Genomic DNA, 8103 nt, shown 5'->3' with positions numbered 1-8103 from the left:
TTAATGAACATTTTTTTTAGCATCGGCCAGGCGCCAGTCTACCTAAGGTCATCCGCAATGTTTGGATTTATTATTTTATAGCTAAATCTAAACAAGTATGGAAAATTTAGCATTAACAGTATTAGGTATATGGAAAAAAAAGTCTACGATAAAAAAAAATTACTGCATGTATATATCAATGTATACATCCTGCTGTACTCTGAAGATTCCGAGTTTCTATGGTCCGCGACAATATTATCCGAGACTTAAAGGCCTTCCATGAATATAATAACCAAAGTATATAATTATAATTATTAAAATCTACAGCTAAAGCACACAGCTAAAATAATGCTTATAAAAACTATAAATCGTTATTAGTATAAAAAACAAATAAACAGAAACTAACAAGAAGTCAGTTATAAAATAATTGGATACAACTAATTATTTTTTATTTATTTCCAAACGTAATGCGATTTCTATTAATGAATCTTGAAAACAAGAAAACATTTACCATTCTAAGTATTCCTAAGTTTTTTTTTTTTACAAAATTTAATGCAATGATTTTTGAAGTTAGAAAATGTGGTATTCAAGTTTTAGCATACATAAAGGGTAAAATAAAATAAATTATACCCAACGACAAAAGACACATAAGCGAAAATTAACAATTGCATTAGATTACCCCTTCTTAGACAGTAGTCAGTACACATTAAGTACCTATAATATAACATCGTAATTATGATACCTTCATTTTATTTTCCTTTATACACCGTCTAGTAACCATTTTCGATTCCTAAAACTACATAATATTTAATATTATAATATTATACATAATAAAACATAAAACGCAAGTGTAAAACAAATACTTACAACGTGTATATTTACAGCTAAAATGTATAATCTTCTACGTCACTATAGACTATAGACAAATATAAGTAAAGTCCAAATAGTTAACAGTGGACCCAGAGACGTATTTAGGGAGGGCAGGGGGGCTTGGGCCCTAGGCAGTAAAATTCTAGGGGCGGTAAATTTTGATATAATACGGTAGGTCATTTTGGGTGATAAAAAAAAGTAATGATACTAATAAAATTATTATTGTGGTTTTCATTTGTCACGAAACATGCATTGATAATACCAGGACATAGAAAATATATTGTAGTTTGAGAATTGAGATACATAGAATAGATGAAACCAGAATGGAAACTGATACCTATTACTGTACTTAAAATGTACTCTCTGATTATAAAAAATAACTATCAAGATTTGTATCCATTAGAAAACTTCAAAATGTAATTATTAGATGTTAATGTATTTCACAATTAAAAAAAAAAAAAATTGTTGGTTTTAAAGAAAAGCATTATGGTCCCATTCAGAACCACTTTTTAGTTTGAACTACCCTTAGTTTGTTAGGAAGTACTAGTTACAAAACTTTTTTTTGAAAATCGTATTTTTTTTGTAAGTAGATTTCAACGAAACAATTTTCAAAATACAGGCACATCGAAACGTGTTGGACCTTCACGAGTCAAGAAAGAGTTGTAAGGGGGCTTCCGTGGCCATCCGACTCACGGCTACACAACAATCCATTGCATAAGTAAACATTTGTGAGAAATTTGTTTTAAAATTGAATTTTTCGGCCGAAGGTTTTACATAGATGGCAGGTTAAATTAAAAATTCAATAGAAACCGACGGTACGCGGCCACGGTAGAGTGCTCGTGACCGACCGGAGACACAATGGGGAGAGAGAGAGAGAGATAGAGATAGAGTATCTGTTTGGCGGTAATAGGAAAAAATAAATAAAAATATAATTGTATGAAAAAAAAATGCGAAGAATAAAAAAAAAGAAACACACCATCATGTCCGCGGAAAGGACAACGGGTTCGCAACGAGCACTCCGGAGACAACGGATGATAATAATAATAATAATAATAATAATAATAATACACACAAGAAGAACGATGACGAGTAAATGTCAAATGAGCATCGGCGAAACATTTACATAATTTATGTGTCTGTGTCGGCTCCTTTGACGGTGACGCGCGCGGCGGGGGCACATGACGTAGGGGAGGGGCAAAGCCCGGTAGCTGTTCCGCCGGGCGAGGGGAGGAGTCGAGGGGTCGGTTGCCCCCCCCGCACACACTCCTGTGACGGTGAAGGGAGAACCGGGATAGTTTGGGGGGGAGGGGTCGGACGCTGGCCGCCGCGCCGGGTGGATGGATGGGAGGCCGCCGCCGCCGCCGCCTGGTTTTTTATTCTCGGTATTTGTGCGCGGCTAGACTACTGGTTTTGGTATTCCGTCAAAGCGTTTAGCCCCGAAGATTTATCGATGTAGAGTAGGTATATGTATATACAGTCACTGCAGGCCGCCGCTACTTACTTACACATTACTATACAGTCATATGATATAATATATACAGACCGTATAGCCGCTACTGTTCAACATACATTATATGTCATCGGCATAATATGTAATATTATCATGTTATTCTTTGTGCGGGTTCGACTAGGTATGAAAAAAATATTCCATACTCATCAGAACAAACGCAATGGGGTAATAGGGCTAATATAGAAAAAAAATATATTTCTATTCAAACTTTCGTCGTCGTGTGTTCTTTACATGGACGTGCGCGCGCACAGGATATGCAGAGTATGCAGAAACGTGTACACGCTGTAGCCTCAGAAATGACCCGTGAAATCAGTTGAAAGAACAAAGATTACTGCTAGGAAAAAGTCCAATTTAAGTGGCGCATTTATTACCCCACGTGGCGTTAATTTGCGCCACCTCTGATATACCAAATTGTATTTACCTCTCTTGCATCGTTATTAAACAGGGCCCAAATTATCTTAAACGACCCAATTATTATTAAGGGGCCCATTTTAACTGGCTGGCGGCTGCATACCCTGCGGTTTAAAGATATGCATGCTTATAAGTCTTTTCTCAAATTTCCATAAATAAAACAATAAAAGCCAGCACAGTATAATTATCTAAGACAGTTTGATGACAAAGTTAAACGTATTCTCGCTAAATTTCAACCCAGTACACGGTGGAGTCTGTTCGGCCAGTGATTTAGTAGCTTATAACTTTACCATGCCAGTAACACAATGATAACGTTTAATTTGTCAGTATATATAATTTTATTAAATTAAGTATAGCTGTTTTAGAACGTGCATATTAACAGTACCCAATTGGGGCGTTGCCGTTGTATGGTAAGTCTTAGCATAACAACATGCTATTAGTTGTAAATGAATGATATTAAATTTGTCTTGATAATTACTTCACAAATTGTTTTAATTGTCCATTCAATTTGTACCGTAATTATTCTCGGAAGTGTCCTGTGCATATAACGTGTTAGAACTTGTGTAATTATAACTTTGTTATAATTTAAAACCTCACCTCTTCACTAATGTTGTAATTATTTTATCCAGCGATTGCGACGGAAGCAATTAATGTGTTTAACATTAAAACATTGCAATTTCAAATGAATTATCGAAAGCCTAAGTCCGCAAACTACACCATACAATAATAAATACACATATTATATTTTTATTATTATTATTGTTATCATATTTTTCGATACCGGATACACGAACTATATTACTTATTGAATATGGCATTACACGCACATACTATAATGGCCTGGGAAAATATAGGACAAAACGGACGTCACGGCAATACAATGAAAAATGTTGACGGAAAATGTAAGTTTCAGGAAAACGGCGTGTAACTTGACCCGCAATACTGAACTTTATTCTTAGCACACTAATTTTGTCTAAGTAAACAATCGATAAAATAATATGTCAATGGAGTAGGTGGATACGGTGTGTGTGTACTGTATAACATGGAATATTTTATATTTTTGCTTCCTATAGTTTGTGTAGGTCCTATTAAGCAACACCGGGCGAACCGAGATGAAGCAATATAATTTAAAATAAATAAAACTGGATGATTAAATACTATTCATCAAACGTTACTAATAATGAAGAAGATCCGGTCGATAAAAATCCGAATTATTCATAATAACCGTGATTGAATTACCGAGAAAAAAAAAATTTTTTTGCATAAAATGATTTTACAGACGTTTTTGTAATATTTTTCCACGAGAGCTATTCCCACTAGATAATTTACATAAGTTCTGAGTTCCTTGACAGAACAATAATAGTGAACTGTCAAATTTAAAATTTGCCTAAATCTCATCAAGTTTAACGTTTTTACAAAGTTTGTTGAGGTATAAATACAGCTGTTACTACAAAAACCTACTAGAACCATTCTAGGCAAAATCAAGGTGAACTGGTAATAAGTTTGAATGAATAATATGAAATGTTGACTTAATAATTGTTTTTTTAATATACGCGGGGATAAGTAACAATATTTAATTATCTATTTGTAGCTATACTTGCTTGTGCGATTGTTTATTATAATAAAATATGCCGTACAATTATTCTCAGCCTTCAAATAATTTTTGAAAATTCTTCCTTATACATACCTAATAATATGTGATGTGTTTGCTTAATATGTACATTCCCGGTGAACTTTAGTAAAGTAATGGCTGTTGTCTAATTTACGCCGGTCCGGTTTTAATATGCATTGCACTACCATTTTAAAAGTAATTGCTTCTAGAATTACATTAATTACACTGTCGGCCTTCTCTAAATTCACTACATTGGACAAATATCTAAAGAACAATCAAGGATCTGAATGATTCATGTATAAATGAAAATATATTATCCATTATTCAACGTACCACTAGATCAAAATATGATTAAAGTTGAATAAATGATACACCTAAATAAATTACTTCGCTGATACGTTTTCCATGAAAAGAAACAGCACAGTAAAAAAATTATTGTGTAATGTAAATATAACATGCTCTCACCTGAACATAGTTTTTAATTTAAAATCAAAGTATTATTACAAAACATTTTTTGTATTTATTTAAAGCCGAGAATTCTAAGCTATTTCTTTTTAAATTTAGTATTTATACATACACTGTGCCATAATATTTTGTTAGACTACCAACTAAATATAGCTTTGAATTTAGATTTGGTATTTTATATTGTTTAATAGTATAATAAATTATAAGAACTTATAAGTTTTTTTATATCATATCGTGATATCGCAAAAATAAAATATGTTTAATTCACAAACCTATAGATGTCCAATCATATTGTCGTTTATGTGTATCATTTACCAGATATCACTTATAAACGCTAGAAAGATAATTATAAAAAAACCTAAGTATATCAAAACCAGAAGCATGAACGATATGGGAAATTTCCTATAATACTAACATTTATATAGGAAAGGTCTCAATACGTGTCATGCTGGGTTTCCTTCGTTTGAGCTTGTTAACTACTTGAAATGGCATTTCGTTACAAATTCGGTAGTATAGGAGACTATCATTCCAAATTTAATGAGACCATAGTTACTAAGTGATTTACTGATATGCTAGATCAATTGGAAGAGCCCTATATTATTAACAATTCGTCATATTATCATTCTGTTTTGGCAGAAGACTACCCCAAAACAAATTCGAGCATAGCGAATAAAGTAGTACATACACAAAATTGGTAACAAAAAAAAAAACAATTATCCCTTAGACTAAGTAATTAAACCACATGAAAAAGTGAGGTTGGCGATATTGAAGAAAAACAAATACATATAAGCTGGATGAGCTGGCGCTCCTAAGGAATCATAAAGAGGTAAGGATTCTGCTCTATCGTCATCAGTATACAACCCGATCGAGTTTACTTGGGTCTAAGTGCTGAAACCACACTTTTAATTTGGCGGACGTAGAGAAATTGGTAACCGAAGCTATGGACGCAGTATAGCTGACAATTGGGCGAAATTCGGTTACACGGTGATAGAACAAAAGATGACAATTTTATAAAAAAGGAGCCACGAGACGACAATTATTCTCACAACCCTGACAAAAGTAGTTTCAGTGACAAGCTGGTGATGGTAATGTCGTTTTCAGTATTACCTATATATCATTATATGATAAACTGTATATTTTATTAATTTAAATAGTAATTACTGGTACTTGATTATATTCTTGTTCATATTCGCATTGTGTTGATATCAATTATTAATTATGTTAATAACTTTCTTTTGTGCGTATATATTTTTATATAATTTCACTAATTTAATAATATTTTGTGAGTGCCGGATCTCTGTTGATAATAATTTTTTTTTAACTTGTTTTCCAACTAACTGTTTTAATCTTTTCCCAACGAAAGTACTATTTTATCCGCTTTGTTCTGATATTCATACTGGTCACTCTTTGTCCAAAAACTCTAATCATTTCAAATAATCTCCCCTAGGTCCCTATGTGGATACTGCAGATGCCCATCGATTCCGCATTCAGCATTCGTCATGTATTAATGGAATTCTCAAAATAAAGCCTACAAATGTCTACAAAGGAGGACCCTCTAGTACTTGAACATTGAATATAATCGAATTAATTTTATGTTATTTATGGTTATGTTTCCAAATCGTACAGTATACTCACTAAAAAAGACGACTTGTTAAAATTAAACTATGAAAATCTTAAATCAATGTAAAATGTCAATCTTTTAGTATTGTGAAAATATACAATTGTAAATATTGTGCAAAAGTTAACTACAGCTCGCAGACTCCAGGGTTACTTTGCTTTCTTCGACCTCCTTAATTAATTTCATTATTGTTGATTACATTAAGGATCATTGTTTTTTTTGCTGAAATAATTGTCGCCTAGGTATTAAATTAATAAGAATAATTAACATAAAATATTTGTACTGTGAATTGTATTTGTAATTACCACGTTTATTACATTTTTTGTCAATAAAATGTTGTCCCGTAAAATACCCGTACAAACGTACGTTCGTGTTAAAGAAAATCATGTAAAATTTTTTTATTAATTTTAGGCTAAACAAAAATAAGATATTAGGCCAACCTGGCGAGACAGGTAATTATGTTGGAGTTAAATATACCCATAGAAGAGTTTTATCATAATATGATAAGACATTATTGCAATAATCGAATACAAAAATTAACACTAATCGATTGTATACAAATATGCAGTTATGCCAAAATGATCAAATGTCATTTTTTCAATAACTCTTTCTGATTATGCAATTTATCAATAATCTTTTTTGCTATCAATTTATGAATTTTATATGAGTTTCGTGTTAGTTTTATGTTTATTTATACATTTTTTTGTTAAAACAAAAAAATATAATACTTGTATTACTTAATGGTATAATAAAAAACTAGTGTGTGCATAAATATATTATTGTATTACCTTTACATATTGTTAGAAATCATTCATCAAGTATAGATTTCCGTACTAAAAGTACAATATGTACTTGCGGGCGTAACATTGGAAATAACTTATTAAAACCGTTGGTTTTTGAATGAATGAATGAACATTAAAAATAATACATACTTATATGTGTGTACTATTATACACTCATTATCTTTATCCCTTGTGAAATCTTTATTTCCCACTTGAAAACAAAGAAATCAGTACCTAATAGAAATAGTAATAATAACCAACCATCTAGAATACCACATTTTCTTACACATGTATGACCGTAAAAAAATAATATAATAAATAAATGTACAAATAATATGAAGAAAAAAAACGGTCTCGGCCACCGACTTGTATAGGATTTGCCGCGCGCATAATATTATCGACACACGAGACGCGTGACGAACATGCACAAGTGACACATTAACATATTATCATAGGCCAACCTGGTTATGCGTCGTTACGCATATTTATGTATTAGCCGAAGGTAAAAAAAAACCATATTTATAGAACAGAGAGAAAAACATATACCTACTTAAAGCCAGCGTTTGATTATAATATTATCCATCCAGTGTCGGAGCTGGTATCGATATTCTGTTGGTCGTGGCCATGCTTTATTATCAGCCAATATAACCCATTTTTTCAAATGTAATTATTAACCATTGGATACGATTGCATATGGAAAGAAAACAAATTTTACATGCTTGCACTTCGACGAGACAAATGGGTCAAAACTCTTGGAAATAAACCGCCTAATTGTTGTCGATGAGAAAAAAAACATCTGGAGTAATACTGTAGACTTTGATTATTAAACTACAGAAGGAAACTAAGAACTAGTACT

The sequence above is a fragment of the Adelges cooleyi genome, unplaced genomic scaffold (genome assembly GCF_023614345.1).
Source record: "Adelges cooleyi isolate 19-005CV unplaced genomic scaffold, UGA_ACOO_1.1 ACOO_flye_CR_arks_rails_tigmint_CR_PRNA_8, whole genome shotgun sequence".
Classification (NCBI taxonomy): domain Eukaryota; kingdom Metazoa; phylum Arthropoda; class Insecta; order Hemiptera; family Adelgidae; genus Adelges; species Adelges cooleyi.
The sequence above is the reverse complement of the archived record's forward strand: the minus strand, read 5'-3'. Positions refer to the sequence as shown.